This window comes from Carassius gibelio, chromosome A13 (genome assembly GCF_023724105.1).
Source record: "Carassius gibelio isolate Cgi1373 ecotype wild population from Czech Republic chromosome A13, carGib1.2-hapl.c, whole genome shotgun sequence".
NCBI classification, from domain to species: domain Eukaryota; kingdom Metazoa; phylum Chordata; class Actinopteri; order Cypriniformes; family Cyprinidae; genus Carassius; species Carassius gibelio.
In genome coordinates, this window is record NC_068383.1 from 27,049,932 (window position 1) to 27,067,387 (window position 17,456).

Genomic DNA, 17,456 nt, shown 5'->3' on the forward strand with positions numbered 1-17,456 from the left:
ACTTTTTGCAAACCTTATCCGTCAGAGGGCATTTTTTTTTTTTCACTTTGCTCCAGTAAATTGAGTGTTGAAATATATCTGTAACCTTTTTGAACTCATTGGATTTTTACTTTGTGTGGAGCGAGCCAGGATCCACCCGAAACATCTAGAACCACATTAAAACATCTGTCCACATGTACCAATTTCAAAATGTGTTAATACTTTGAGTTCTAGCGAAGTAATCCAAAAATCCAAAATTAAACTATGCGGCCTGTGCTGGGACTACGTTATGGATAATCTGTGACATGCTGAACACAGAAAGTTTTTATTAGGTTCTTCAAAAGCTACACTCCCAAAATCCTTGATAATTAATATTCTGTTCAAAAAAGAGCATTTGGGGGAAAAAAAAAAAAACATATGAATAGACGGGTGAAAAGATTTAGCTGATTGTTTACTAAAATACAAAGGTCAACACAAGACATCATCACAAATTGTGTAATTTAAAATTAAAGCTGTTTAAATGACATCTTATAGATATTACAAGGTGGCCCGAGAATGTGTATGTGAAGGTACAGCTCAAAATACCCCATAGATCATTTATTTTAGTGATATTAACAGAAGCAAAAACATGCTGTTTTTGTGCAAATATCATGTACAGTATTATGCAAATGAAGTGCTGCTCCCTGTCCCCTTTTTTAGAATAGGGTTGCAACTTTAGAAGAGGTTCATTTTCAATAAGCATTGTCATGTTTCTAAAACCTTCATGCTCAGACCTGAGTGTCTATGAGAAAACATGGCAGATTTCAAATTCTATTCAGGGAGTCATGTGCCAGCCAAGCAACTGCCATTGATATTACTGCTATTACTAACAGATTTCTCAAGCTATTTTTGACTTCCAAATGAGGACCACCCTCATGTACAAATATGAACTTATATATATATATTATATATATATATATTCTCTCTTTCTTTAAGACCACTGAAATCATTCTAAACAGTTGTCAGAAACAATTTTCACTTCTTTTGGTGTAAACCTGTGATGATCTGTCTCAGTAACGCTTTTGTTATTATCCACAAGCTCTGCTTGTACAGCCTGCAGTGTATGTTTCCCAAGAGTGCACACACACTGAACTTTTGATGTTGCAATCAAAGCCTGAATCTATTCTAGCAGTTTCTATGGGACGATTGAAATCGTATGGATGAAAATTGATCGAATCTGGCTTGAGTTTTGGTAGTTCTCTATGTTTTCAGGATTTATCTGATGGCTTAACACCTCTTTGAAACTTCATCTTAACCTGTTCTCCGTAAAGAATATTTCTCACATCTGTTTCCATCCTAAAGGTGAAAAAGGGAAGAACTAAACTCTTTCATTGACATAATGGTACAGATTACGCCAGCACTCCAAATAACACATCCAAAGAAGGCTTCGTCACATCTGCGATTTAACTTTCCAAATCATCCATGGCGTTCAGCTCCATACCTCCCTCATTAAAGTCATCCGACCGATTTGGAAGCCAAGTTTAGTCATGGGTGAAGTTTGTTATGGTGTTATGTACTAGATTTCACTGGAACTAATGCCATGGGAGACAATGAAAGAGTTTAGTCCCTGTTAACAATGTGTTCTTTTTAGTTGAAGGTCTAGCATCCAAAACCTGTCTTTCAGCGTCTTGCAGTGGAACAGCACAGCTTGTTGAGTGACTGAGTGTATGACTCACTGTAGTGTCATCAATTACACTCAGGGATGGACTGCGAATAAAAAACATACCGAGAACCCAAACTATTGCTTAAATTCACAGGGCAAACTTTGCTTTGGGTGTACCCACAATGGCTAGATTACACCTGGTTACAGGGCCGGCCCAGGGATGATATGACAACAGCCCTGCTACCAAGTTCAGTGGTTCTTTACTTGACAACTCAGATTCCAATAGGGATTCCAATACAGTGCAATTTTAATATTGTACAAAAGTCCATAAATACCAGCCTTAAAATCTGCTCAAAACCACCTTTTATATATGATAGAGCACATGAATGCTGCCAGATAGAGAACATTGTGTATCAGCTACTTTGATGTTTGACATCTACTCCCTTCCAAATCTTTGCATATTTACTTTATATCTAAATTCAGTGTCAACAGTCAGCCCACTGATCTACTGACCTGCAGGAAAAATGCACCATTGCTCCCTATAGATAGTCCATCAGTGATTACATTACAAGAGACAGCAAAGAATAAATATTTTACCAATTTAAGTTCACAGAGGCAAAGATTAATTCACAAGAGGCCCAGAGCTAACCAAGCAGGATTTGTTTGTGCAAAGCCTAGCCCATCGTATACTAGTTTGCTCCTAAATCATCTAAAATTGCAAGAGGAATAAGGTTAAAGAGGTGAACATCTGGTACGTCCAAAATAAACCATGCTTTCAGGTAATGGCTGATGAAATTGTGCTTTATTTAACATTTTATCCTCCTGACGTACTCAGTGGCTGAATGTTTATGAGAGCACATATGGGATGATAAAATAAGTTCAGAAAAGCCCCCACACTCGCTCACCTGTGCTGTGTTACTTTACATTATCCAGGATGCCCTGAAGGTGTAGCTTACCTCTTTGAAGTAAACCTAGACAGCTGGTATTTGTCAAGATGAATGTCCACTTTTTGTCCTTTCAGTTAGAGAGCATTCAAGGAAAGGAAATCCTAAATGGTTCGGTAGGGACGCAGATCTAATTCGGCTAACTCCAGCTGGGGGCAATTCTGAATCATACACACCCCACAGCTGTATGTTCCAGGCTATACTCCTGGCTCAGTGTCTGGGCTGGATTACATACTTTCATGCACATATAGGAAAGACTGTGCAGATTTGTATGTGGACTATTTAAAAAACTTTAATTTCCAGGTCTGGGAAAGTTCAAGGAAATGAATCAGATACTTAATGTGAATTGTGTAATTTCATCACTACTTGGTAATTGTAAAAACTGTTTGAACTTGTTTGGACACTAAAGAAGCCAAAGTTTACACATCAACCCACGGTTTCATTGTGGAAAAGCAGTACAGTTAAGAAAAAGTACATATAATAAAAAATACTGTAAAATAATACACTATGGTGTTAACTGAATGTAATGGGCACTAGCATGTTAATTGAAATTAAATACATCCGGAAAGCTTAAATGTATACTAAATGCAGTTAGATGAACTTTAAAGGACCTTTTTGACCCACTTAAGTAGATTACTGTGTATATTTCTGTATAAAGTGTACAACCAAATGTCCTGACAAGCATCTATTAAATTTTATTAATGTATATGACATGTAATAATGTATATGAAATGTAATAATGAATAAGACTATAGATACAATTACAATCAAGTACTTTACAAGCTTTTTTATGTTGGTCGACATGTCACAATAAGTAAAGCCCCGTCAAAATAATGAACTTTATAGTAAAATTGGTAGCACTTTACAATAAGGTTCTATTGCTTAATGTTAGTTAATATATTAACTAACATGAACAAGCAATGAAAAATTCATTTATTACAGTATTTATTAATATTTTTTAATGTTAGTTAATGAAAATACAGCCATTCATTGTTAGTTCATGTTAATTCATAGTACATTAACTAATGTTAACAAGTATAACGTTTGACTTTAATAATGCACTCATAAATGTTGAAATTAACATTAACTAAATGCTGTAGAAGTATTATTCATGCTTCATGTATGTTAACTAAAGTAGTTAACTAATTCCAACTATTGATCCTTATTGTAAAGTGTTACCTAATTTCACATTATTGTGAAAAGTGCACTTAGTGTTAAGAAATATTTTAATTGATTACATAGCCTTTTATTGCTTTACTATTATATACATATATATATAAACATACACTTTTTATTATTGCTCTTGTTCAGCATAAAACCTAAAACTACTTTTCTTTTTATTCATCAAGTCACCTTGTGATTTATCATCTCACGCCATGTTAGAAATGCTGATACCTAATAAATGCAGCTCCTGGTCTCACCAGTTGCATTTTCCCCCCACGAGAGAGGCCAGACCCTCTCACAGCACACCAGCATCTTATTGAGGAAGAGCGTCCTTAAACCTCTCTATTGTAAGCACCTGGGCCAGGAAGAATGCCTCTTTCACAAGTAAATTGCAGCCCGGCTTTACAGAGAGATTTTATAACAGAGCACAGTTGACATTGGCAAGAGTGGCACAGCCGGCCATTGAAAAGCATGAGCTGCCTCAGTTACAGGAGATCAATCTCGGCAGCATATTTCCCCGAAGCTGTAGATTTCCGCTGGGGAGGGGAGCCAAGGGCAGTAAAATAAGCAGCTTGTGGTTAGACTTATTGTAGAGCCGAGATTCCCAGCGGGTCTCTACTTCACATGGAACTGTCAGTCTAAAGCGAACAAAATGCCGTCTAACGTCTTCAGTCAGTCTTCCCTCCCCTTCCCTACATTGCCGTGCACAGGCAGGGATGCTGTTGCCATGGTAACAGCGGAGTCATACCATGCCCTTTTTGAAGTGATGCTCTCTTTTTGCTGCTCAGAAGTGCATGCACTCTGATCACCAGAGGTATCACCCAGGAACAGCACTGGGCTAGCAGATCGTGCTACCCAGATGGTTAACGTTTCAGCTGTGGTCAAGCACTGCTATGAGAGTTTCTTGCAGGATTATCCTTGGTTTCCACGGCTCCTGTGGGAAGAGAAGGTGGGGGTCTGTTTTTGCATGTGCAAGATTTATACATGGCTCTAGGAAATACAGCAACACAGAGAGAAAAGCAATTGGGTAAAGCTCATCCCGTTATGAAAGTTTTAATAAAGGACCCTCATGTTACCCTCACCATCAACCAGTAATTTTCTTTCTTCTGTGAGACTTGAGACTTAATGACATTATATGCATTCTTTGTGACTAAAAAAAACTAAACAATAAACATCTGCACCAGAGCTCTCAAATACTGTTTTAAATTTGTGGTTAATTACAAAATGGTGCTTTTCATCAAGCTACACCAGGTTTTACATTAGCTATGCCAAACGGCATTGTTTCCCACTTCAAAACTGAAGAATTTCATTTAATAATGACAGGGTGGCAGGCCTATACCCTACAGTATTCCATAGTACACTTAAAGAGATGGAAACTACAGTGAAAACAAACAACCAATAAACTTTCTCTCAAATTATTATTATGGCTTGGTTCAAACTTTATGTTTTTATTTAATATTAATCAGAAATAATACACTACAATGAATACAAGTAAAGCAGCAAAGACATTCTCTTTTTTATGTACTTAGTCTAAGCAAAAGGTCCACTCTTCAACAAAATGATAATTTTAATGCAGAATAATTGAACATTATTTTTGCATATTGATTAATTTGCTCTACATTAAAGCAGATTTTTAGAGAATTATATTAATCAAAAACATAAATCATGTTTAGCAGAGAAACACAATTGTGATTACTGCACCATACTTAATACATTTTCTTTAGACACAAGACAAAATTATTATAAGTGTACTGTTAGGTGACTATAATAATATTTTGGCTATCTGTAACAATTTCTTTGCAAGGAAAAGTTAAAATAGCTATACTACAAAATAGAATTTTCACCTAAGATAAAACTAAAAACTGATTATAATTAATGTTTAATTATGTTTACTTACTATAAATAAAGACACGAAAATCCACTAACATAGATAAATAAATACATGAATACACATTTGTTTATTTTAATTTGTACTCCGTGTTATTTGCTGTTTAGCCAAACTGAACAAAACAACTTTAAACTGGAAAACGTAATGTCTAATGTTTATTAGACCAATATAGAAAAGCTCTTTAAATACAGTAAATGGCACCGTTGTCTCACTTTATTCAGCCTCTCTCCCAGCTTTGGCTTAACCTCTTGAAAATACCACTCAAAGCTAGGGGCCAGAAATGTTTACAAAATACAGAGCAAAATCGTTTTGGTCTAATTTATTTCCTTGATAAGAAAATAATGTTTTATTTGATATTTCTAACAGGGCCCGTATTTCTGGTTTGAGTGGCGAGTTAAAAGAGTGAGTTTGATTTATGAGTGAAATTAATAGACTGTCCTAACTGCAGGTCAGGGATGCTAACGGGACAAACCACAATGGTTATCCTCCGCCTGCATAGCACAGACAGTCAGAAATTTCTTACAGAGAAGTTTGTTATCATTCCTCTAACAAATCCATGTCCTCCCTCCATGACAGCACAATTAAATCAAACTCAGCTGTAAAGAAACTAGGCTGTGTGCAGTTCCTCAAAGCAATGGTTTCAGTATCAAGAGGCTGAGGTTTTATAGCCATTTAAATCTTCTACAAACACAGCATTGTCCCTTGGTAATCTAACTCCATGAATTCAAAGGTTAAGCTTTGGTTTTACAATTGGAAGAGAGGAAATGCTTGTTTCCAATGCACATTATGTCATAAATGACCTGGCAAGGATCTGAAGACCAGATTCAAAACATGATGTTGTACTGTACACACCATTTGACAGGAAGCACTGGGCAGAGGATGTGTCTTAATCCACCTTTCAGATTTTCCGTACAGCACTGAGAAATTGTTATATGGTCTTTCCTTCCTCATTGTTTTTCAATTTGCAGTGCTCTGAACTGCAGAAGCTTCCACTTGTGTCAAAATTGTGGAGGTCGGACCAAGAAAACGAGAAGTGCTTGTAGCTTGTGGTTTGGCATGTTTATGATTTGCATTCTTCTTTAAAAAAGCATCGTAACAAAATCAAAGACATAAATATAAGTGGCTGTGACATTTTTTGTTCGGTAATGACATCATTGGTGAGCACACAACATACTATCATTTACGTTTTAATCAGACATATCTTTAGCATGGTTTAGTCAACGTAGACTTTAATTGGAAAAAACATTGCCTCATCCTACTTATTTTTCCACCATTGTAACTAAAAAGTACAATTCCATGCAGTTAAAATTAGCATTATTGGCGTTAAAAGAATAATAAAATTATTCCTTTTCACAGAAAATTTTTATTACGAGGTAGATTATTAGTCAGTAAACTTATTATCACGCATTTCCTTGCACATTACTATCTTATGACCTCAAAACACTTTTACTATAGTTACATGATTTGTAAAACTACAAAGCTCACCCAGTACAGCATAGCATTTGTGATGAGGAACACTCGGTCGTGATAAAGGAGCACAGTGGTTTGTAGAAGCAAGCTGAAATTCCAGGGTTGCTTCAAAACATGTTTTTTACATTATAAGTTAGGTTTAGGTCAGATGTAGGCAAGTAGATAACTGCTGTCCTGTAGAGTTTAGCTCCAACCCAGCAAAAATAAATATATAAAAATAAAAAAAGTGCCTTACCTGCCTATAGCCTCAGTAATCCTGAAGATATTGATTAGCTTGTTCAGGTGTGTGATGAGGGTTGGAGCTATACTCTGCAGTCCAATAGATCTTTAAGACTGAACTTGCTTACCCCTGGTTTAGGTTATCATTTAGTGTAGGTTGTACATTATTTTGAAATGCGATAAAGCATTAACCTTTTAGTGCCACTCACCGGACATTTTATTTCTGAACAGTCTTGATTTGTAGGCTACACCAATCATAACACACTTAGCATCTGTTACATATAAAACGAATGCAGTATTAATGCCACTCACTGAAATGTGCAAGAAGCAGTCTAATTTTGCAAAAGTGTTACCACGGGCACATTTTTAGAAGACACTGTGACTGTTCTATTGTATATGTTCACAGGAAAACTATTCATTAGGGGATGGTGGAAAATCAATTATTCATCTCAATAATACAGCGCTGTTGTGGCTGTACATGCTCCCGGGATGTGTTTATAGAAACCTAAGACATTTGTGCTATTGTGTTTGTGCAGGAAATAGTGCCGACAGAGGTCAAAATCCGACTGATAGATATGCTCTCTCAGACCGGGCTCCCTGTCATCGAAGCCACTAGCTGTATGTCTACAAAGTGGTTAGCACAGGTAATAAGAATCCTCAAGAGCATGTTGGCTGATATCCTGTGGCTTTTCTGTCCACACAAAACCACTGGATTTGGTATTCATGTCATCAAAACTGCATTTGCGCAAAATCCTTTGGGATAAAGTTTGAGTATAAATTCTTGTTGGTTTGCATTTTGGTTTTTCAGATGGCAGACCACACTGCAGCGTTGAGAGGGAATAAAAGGTGTCCTGATGTTAGATGCCCTGTTCTGACTCTCAGGGCTTCCAGGCAGTTTTTAAGTAAATATTTGCATCATTTACATTTATTTATAAGTGTGATTTGCAATTTACCTTCCATGCCAGGTCAATGATGTTTTTCTTGTATAATAAACCACTTTATTTATGCATTTTCTCTGCCTACGCTTTCACTGCCCCTTTACTTTGCATAAGAGCGTGACCTTTACATCTTGTAGCATTTATTTGTAAATGTTTAACCCATTTCTGTTAATTTCTTTCCTTGCTAATCATGCAAGTTGTGCTCAAAAGCCAACGTCTATATGTACAAACTTGATTAAATGTTTCCTCGTAAAGGTTGCAGCAGGAGCTACTGAAGTGGCAGTTTTTGGCTCCGCCTCAGAGACTTTTAGCAGGAACAACATCAACTGCTCCATAGAGGAGTTTGCAGAGGTTTGAGCAGGTCATTTCTGCAGCCAAACGGGAAGGGATACCAGTGTGCGGATGTGTTCCACAGACACCAGCTTCTTCTATGTGTTTTCTTTGAGATTTAGGCCAGTGTTCATTATGTGCACTAGTATTGAAAGGAAATCAAGTTAATGCCAAGTAATGATGCCGAATCAGGATGATGAAAAGATTGTGATTAAACAAAAGGGTGAAGGGATGTAAAGTGGATAAAAGACCTGTGTTTGTATGTTTGATTACAGCCTTGCTTGGGACTAACCATGAGTAGCCTAATATAGAATTGACTGATTTTGGGGGACTATCCGTGAAATGGTTAAACATGCCAAAATGTGTAAATTGGAGTGTTCTTATAGATAATTGAAAGCATATTCAAAACATCCAGAAATTTTAAGGAATTAAAGTGTCTTTCAGTTTTTGCAAAAATAAATGTATCTGATAGGCTGCCATCGTTGTACAAATTTGCTCTACAGTTACCTGTACTGAGTCACTCAACTAACATTGAGCAGGAAAAATATCACTTGAAACGATTGCAGCCTAACAGGAAGGCATGGCTGTGTGCCATAGACCCAGTTTTGTCTTCAAGTAATAGGCCAGTGTTCATTTTGAGCACTTTCACACTTCAACACTAATTTTGAATGATAATCTGACCAACAATCTGCCAATGATGCAGAGACCGGCAGATTGGGTCGCAAGATTATAATTACTCAAAGAATGGTTGTTGAAAAGCAGATAAAGATCTGGACTGGTAAAGGGAAGGTTTGTAGTCAAGACTGTAACCTCATATTCAGGATTAGGGCTGACTTGACATAACAGTCAACAGATTCGGCCTTTGAAGCCACCCTGGGAGGAACTTTGAGAATGAAAATATTTTAGAAATTGGCAGAGCTTAATGCTGAATTCTGAAAATGTGGAAATTGGTTAATCAAATTAATAATAATAATAATAATAATAATAATAATGGTGTGGCATACTGGATCATGGTCTGAATTACTGAATAGTTGAAGGTTTGACCCTGACATTTTTGAAAGTTCTGCAGTGTGGATTGTTATGACTTTCCCTTCAGTTGAACTCTTATTGGTAGCTGAATTCTTAATAAAACAAGCTAAAATAAAATAACGATAAAAAAAAAAATAAAAAAAAAAATCAAGGTTTCCTCTGAGCTGCCAAAATAATACAACTTAGTCAGACATTTGGTCCAGGTGACTGTCCATGCAAATGACTGCAGCACTGTAGTTTTCAGGAGCCATTTGTTATATAAGCAAGTTCCAAGACTGATCTTTGGTTTAACCAGAAGGTCAGTGGTTTCTTTTATTGTACTTAGATTTTTTTTGACTGTTCTCTGTTGAGATTTTGAGATAGGGATACCACAGCAGCCAGAAATTATTCCAGAATTAATGAGTAAATAAGTCAAGTTCCAGATGTGTATGCAGTGTGGTTACAAGTGCAAGTCCAGATGTGTCCAGAGTTTTCAGTCTGTGCTCTTTACTGAAAACCCTTGATAGAGAGCAGTCAGTCTGACTAACTCATCTGGCAAATGTGACTCAATGCCTAATGTTCAAGAAGAGACTCCACGGAAATTCTGGTAGCACACAGCAGTATCATCTGACGACCACAAGCCCAAGAGAAACATTTTCAACTTTTCACTTGTTTGTTCACTGTTTCTAGCAGAACATGCTTCCTCCACATATGGAAAGCACATATAGCTGGCATGACACTCTCTAGCACCATTTCTCATTCCCACTGTCAACACTATTTGTAGTATTTGTCACAACCATTTGACACCGACCATATGTTTGGTCTGCTGCTGAACATTTTGTTTTATTCTGTGAAAGATGTAATCCATTGTAAGAGCCGTTCTGGCCACTGTGGACTGTTCTGCTTGTGGTTGCAGTAAAACAGCACTTGGCATTATTTCACCTATGTTGCTTTACTGTAAACTCAAAGCTATATATCCTCCAAAATGTGCTGAACTTTACCTTTCAGTAGTTCTTTCACTTATTTCCAGGTATGTTTCCTGTGCTCTTGGCTGTCCGTATGAGGGACAAGTAAAACAATTATAAGTCACAAAGGTGTTCAATCTGAATAGAATTATTCAGTGTATAACTGGTCGAAGCAAAATCAAATGGGCCTTCCAATATGCGATAAATCTTATCGAGTGTTGAACGCTCTGAATATTTTTTCTTCCCACAATTTTCGTAATCCCACAAGGCCCTTATTATGATGTTTGCTAAAAAGCCTGCATGACGCTGTAACACAGCAGTGCTTTTCTAACACCCAGAATGAGCTCTCTGTGTGCACTCCATCATCTCGTTTATATTTCCAAGGGGGATGGTGTTTTCATGGCTTTCCTCTGTTCTGGCCCAGGTGGCAAAGCGGTTGTTTGAGCTGGGCTGTTATGAGGTATCCCTGGGGGATATCATTGGCGTAGGCACCGCGGGCTCCATGGCCAAGATGCTGAGTGATTTGTTGACAGAGGTCTGCACTGGGGTTGCACTGCCATGACACTTACGGTCAGGCTCTGCCCAACATTCCCATTGCTCTACAGGTGAGCAACATTGTGGTGGTCACAATCATGAGGTACCTTGTTCATACATGCATTTTGAATGAATTCATCTTGTTTGTGGTTGTGGATGATTGTATTCACAGTTATTTTTTTTTAATTAGAAGACATTTAATAATGTTTTATAACTACAACAACTATATATATATATATATATATATATATATATATATAATTTTAGGAGTTTTACACAAAATAAATAAATAAATTCTTAAAACAAATAAGCACATAAAGCACAATCATATTTGAAACAAATTTCTCATTTGATTAAGGAAATTTCTGGTTTAAGCCCCACCCAATCCCAGTCTTTTTCTGAATTCAAATACAAATAATTTTGACATTGCTACAGACATAGCTTCTGGTTCTGCTCCACACCCCTGCACTGCATTTACACATAGCTATTTACATTGTACACATTGTAATCTTAACATTTCAAAGGACAACTCTGTTGCCCCCTGTGTGCTGAATTTGTTAGTGCCATAGTAATGCAAGGATCACAGAATAGGAATGTGACTTGCAGTCATAGAGTTCTAATTTTAAGACAGCTATTAAAAAAAAGTTAACACTATAATTTTCATTTCATTCATTTAAATCATTAAGAAACATTATATAATGCTTAACAGATCATTAGTTAATATATATGCACATATTACAGCTAGAAATATAAGATAATGTTCTTGTAAATGTTTATTAATGAACTTACTACATTAACTAATGATTAACATATGTTTATTTAATGTAAATTGAAATGCTTACAAATGTCAGTAAGCTTTCAATTCGTAAATGATCTTCATTGGTTGGTCTTTGTTTGCTGTGTTGTTGTGTAGACCTCTTTTAACACATCTTAACATCTATTGATCTATTAATTATTCGTTCATGTTTTTGCAGTACCCAATCCAAAGTGGAAACTATTCATCACTTGCAAATGTTTATATATGTCTACTTATCATTAATAATGAAGTCATCTCGATGACAAAAAGTTTAGAAAGACTTTACCCTATTCACACATCTTTACTAATCATTTGTTCATGTTTCTGCAGTAGCCAGTCTAAAGTGGAAATCATTCATCATTTGTAAATTTTTAAAGTCCTTTTTTTTTAAAGAAAATACTTAATTTGTCATAACAATATGAAATAAAGAGATTGAACCATGTTCCCTTATAAAAAATTAAATTTAACCTTAAGGGTGACCCCTTAACCAACCCTTGAACATACCCCTACCAGCAAACCTGATCCTAACCTTACCCGTATCACACCTCAGTAACAGCGAAAGTGTTGAGTGTTAACACAAGCTTTTAATCATTGTATAACATCTGTTAAAATGTGTAGATTTATATATATATATAAGGGAAGTCGTGGCCTAATGGTAAGAGTTGGATTCCCAATCGAAAGGTTGTGAGTTCGAGTCCCAGGCTGGCAGGAATTGTGGGTGGGGGGAGTGCATGTACAGTTCTTTCTCCACCTTCCATACCATGACTTAGGTGCCCTTGAGCAAGTCATCGAACCCCCAACTGCTCCCCGGGTGCCGCAACTGTGTGATCACAGTGTGTGTGTGTGTTCACTGCTCTGTGTGTGTGCACTTCGGATGGGTTAAAAGCAGAGCACAAATTCTGAGTATGGGTCACCATACTTGGCTGAATGTCACGTCACTTTCATATATATATATATATATATATATATATATATATATATATATATATATATATATATATATATATATATATATATATATATATATATTAACTAATGATCTTTTAATGTTTTGATCGGAACAGAAGAGCGGTGTTTTGACCCACGACTATGCTGCCTCACTGTCACCCAGTTGCCCTGCTGCAGGGGCTCTGCCGAAACGGACAATGTACAGGAATCCCTGGGCTAGATGCATCCAAAGCTGTATCTAGAGCCCTAACATTCTTACTGTCGGTCTGTAATTAACTACTTCTTTGGGGTCAAGTTGTGTTTTTTAATGAGATTTCAGCATAATATCAACTTAGTCTCTGATGTTTTTTTATGAAATTGGCAATTGAGACAATTTGTAGATATCAAAAAAGAATTTGATGTGAAATGTTTAGTCCAAAATGAGTAGGAAACCCCTCAGGTCTTTTTCTCAGGAAAAATCTGAGAAGGAGGAGTATTCAGTAGGGGTGCTCCGATCATGATCGGCCGATCGTTATGCGCATCTCGTCAGTAAAGCCGGTTCTCTAATCAGCGGTTAATTCCATCAGGTGCGTGATTTCACATAGAGCAGCTGTTACTACACAGAGCCGTTGTTAATAGAGAAGATGCGCAAATCCACTTCATTTTCAGCATTTTTTGGCGCATCTTCTCAGTTAACAACGGCTCTGTGTAGTAACAGCTGCTCTATGTGAAATCACGCACCTGATGGAATTAACCGCTGATTAGAGAACCGGCTTTACTGACGAGATGCGCATTAACGATCGGCCGATCGTGATCGGAGCACCCCTAGTATTCAGATATAAATACTGTATTAATAGATGCTTTACAAAAGCTCATTTGTAAGACGATTATCTACATATTGTGCTTTAGTGTGTGAGAAGGATACATAAATTTGGGGATTTACAATGTGAGTTTTTTTGTTTGAACATGAAATCATGGAAAAGCAGGTCTGGCCCACACAGAGATCTGGGGCATGTTCAAGTTCAAAACGGTGCGCAACGTTTTGCTACGGTTTCCGTGTTGAACGTCACGTTTCCTGGAAACGGTGTGCACCTGTGTGCAATGGGGTTTGAGATGTGTTTTCTCTTGTTTGGTGGGTGTGTCAGAACTGCAGTCCAATCAGCAGCAACATGTTTATAAAGCACGCGATATTAAAGTGAACTCGCACAATGGCTTCAAGGAAAAGCAAAAGAAGAACTGTGGCAACTTTCCAAGATGCTTGAAACAAATCCAAGACGACTGGCATATCAACCAGCAATGTTAAGATCAAATTTGAGAAAATACTATGACTGAATCCTAATAATTTTCCATTATGTTCCAGTGGCTAATGGTTTATTTGGATCACCTCTTTCCTCATAAAAGATAGATTTCCCAAGGTTTGGACTTGATTTATGATAGGAATAGATATATCATGGCATGCTGTGTCAGGAAGGAACACTAGTTCTGGCCTTGACCGTCAGTGAAACTGTTAGACTGGAGCAAGAACGGCACAAATCTGCCTGTTTGGAGCAGTCTGGGCTCAGAGTTCTAGCCACAATATGAAAACTTCACAACAGTTAATTTCACCTTTTTTCTTGAAAGCCTACAAATATCCAGGCCAAGCATATTTGATCTACTATCTTGAGGTACTATCTGAGTTAATGTTTCCTCCTCAATAACTCCCAGAGAAAAGCCATACAAAGAGCCTATAATGTCTTTATCCTGAACAAAAGCTGGGGTGACTCTGAGCAGACAGGGTTAACAGAATTCATTTCTGGCTCAGCCGGTGGTGGAGATGACTGGCAAACCCTAATGAAAAACTATGATAAAATCTTTCTCTTTCCACCAGTTTTTGCTAGAGGAAGACAAATGATGGCAGTTATTATTTTTAGAGCACTTGAGGTGTCTATGATATATCGGTTCAATGCTCATTCACCTTTGTATTTGTAGCTGTTTCTGTATCAAATATATTTAACTTGATGTTACCACAGTTGCTGTAGCCTACACCGTTATACCCTAGCGGGAACACTGAACAAGTCAAAATTTCCATTAGCATCTACAAGTCATTTTATATGTGTATATATATATATATATATACACACACACACACACACACAAACGCATATATATATATATATATATATATATATATATATATATATATATATATATATATATATATATATATACATATATATATATATATATATACATATATATATATATATATATATATATATATATATATATATATATATATATATATACATAAACACACACACACATATATATACATACATACACACACACACACACACACACATGAAGGCCCTAAAGACCAGCAGGTTCCTGTACAAATATTACCCTAGTCATAGACAAAGTGGTCTTGTTAATGGCAGTTTTGGGGAATTCTTTCTACTCCCTGACTACCTTTAATCGGTATAATAACGTTTATAAAAATATTACTGTATATTATTTTGACTTTATAATATATCATTCAAATTCTGAAATCTCCTGTGATTGTCCTGATGTAGTTACTGTCTTCGGCAGCTAAGGACTGAGAGAACGATCTTAATTGTGGCTTTGACGTTACAAGAACCTAGTGAACTTGCCTGCCTGGATATTCAATTCCATGTGACACTCAGAGCACATATATCTTCATTGGAGATTCTACGAGCACTTGAGGACAAGGATTCACCGCACTTGTACATATCACTCAATAAATCACTGTTCTGAATTCACCTTACCTCTGAGTCCTGAGTATATCCTGACAATTATTTTATAATGAAACTGTTAGGCATGATATTATTATTAATAATGTTAAAATACTTCTAGCTTATTATGCAGATACCCTAATGCAGAAGCAATTGCTCAACAAATAGTATGAGTTAAGGACATAAATATCAGTTTCTCTGACCAATGACAATAATAAAAAATGCAGCAATGGATAAATAAGTATAGGTATTTTGCAATTCTACTAGTGTTGCAGAAATTACATTTTGCCCTCAGTTTTTTTATTCCATTTAGGGTATATGTATCTATTGTAGACCAATGTATTTGTTTTCTATATTATATCATTAGTAATATATTCACAAATATATTGCCCCTTTATAACTTAAATATTTGTTTGTTTGGGCCTACAGTGTAGCCAATTACTTCTTTAAAAAATTAATTGTTAAATACTGTCAGTTTTTAATAGATGACAAACTAAAAAATGTGTTATCATATAACAATAAAAAAAACCCGGCATCTTTCTAGATCTTACCTGGCGGTGGGTGATTGTCACGATCACTGCCTTACGTGTCTGGGCGTTAAACACCCTGAGGTGGCGTTCGTGGAAGAGTCATGTTCCCATCAAAGGATTGCTGTCTACCTCCACACTAACCATGACCCAGTGGAAGGGAAGTTGGTAGGTAAGCATGACCTGGTCATCAGGTTCCTTTAGAGTGGACAGAAAGTTAAATCTTCCCCACCACCCCTCGATACCCTCTTGGGACCTGTCTCTACTGCTTAAAAAACTACAGCAGGGCCCATTTGAGCCTTTATACTCAGTTGAGCTGAAGTTTATTTCATTGAAAACTCTGCTCCTGCTTGCACTGGCCTCCATCAAGAGGGTAGGGGACCTGCACCCATTCGGTCGACGATTCATGCCTAGAGTTTTGGCCAGCTGACTTCCAGGTAATCCTGAGGCCCTGCCCAAGGTTCCCACTAGTCCCTTCAGGGATCAGGTGATGAACCTGCAAGTGCTGCCCCCCGGAGGTGGCAGACCCAGGCTTAGCTTTGCCCTCTCTGGTCCGAGCCCTGAGATGCTACATAGACTGGACACAAAGCTTAAGGACATCAGACCAGCTCTTTGTCTGTTACGGAGGCCGGCAGAGCTCATGTTTCCCCCGGCAGACTTCTGCCATTTCCAAGAGGGTTTCAATCACATCCAGGTCCATATGCACCTAAACTGATGTCCCTGTGCTTATTTGCTGGACATTCAAATGTTTAATGCTCAGATACTTATCCTGCTTGATCTGTCCGCTGCTTTTGACATGGTTAACCACCAGGTCCTCCTATCAACCCTACTGGCAAAGGGCATCTCAGGAACCGCACTCCAATGGTTTGAGTCTTATCAGTGATGTCCTTCAAAGTATCTTGGATAGGCGAGGTGTCCAAGTTACAACATCTAACTATTGGGGTGCCTTAGGGCTCAGTTCTTGGACCACTTCTCTTCTCTGTCTACATGGCATTATTAGGTTCTGTCATCTCCGTTACATATGTAACCAAGGTGGTTTCAGAGTACTTCAGCTATTGCCGCATTTCCCTTGCAGGAACTTTACCCAGGAACTAGGGGCTGGTACTCGGTGTGTTTCCACCGCAGGAACCAGGAACTAAATAAAGTTCTGGGTAAAAAAAAAGAAAGAAAGTCCCTGCTGGCGAGGTGGTACTTTTTCAAAGTTCCAGAACTTTCGGGGGCGGGACTTGGGCTCTAAACATCCTGATTGGTTGAGTTCACACAGCATTGGTTGAGTTCAACCACCATTTATTCAGATCATTTTCAAAATATTACTGTTATTGTGTCATGAAATGTAATTTTAAAAGTATTTCAGTCGAGAATGTAGTTGTTTAAAACTCAAATCTGTGCTTTA

General features: G+C 37.2%; 1 pseudogene; it reads left to right on the plus strand.

The window, feature by feature from the left end:
- The first annotated feature begins 4,588 nt into the window (after nucleotides 1-4,588).
- The window catches only part of LOC128026630 (3-hydroxy-3-methylglutaryl-CoA lyase, cytoplasmic-like), a 46,266-nt pseudogene continuing 33,398 nt past the window's right edge, over nucleotides 4,589-17,456 (plus strand).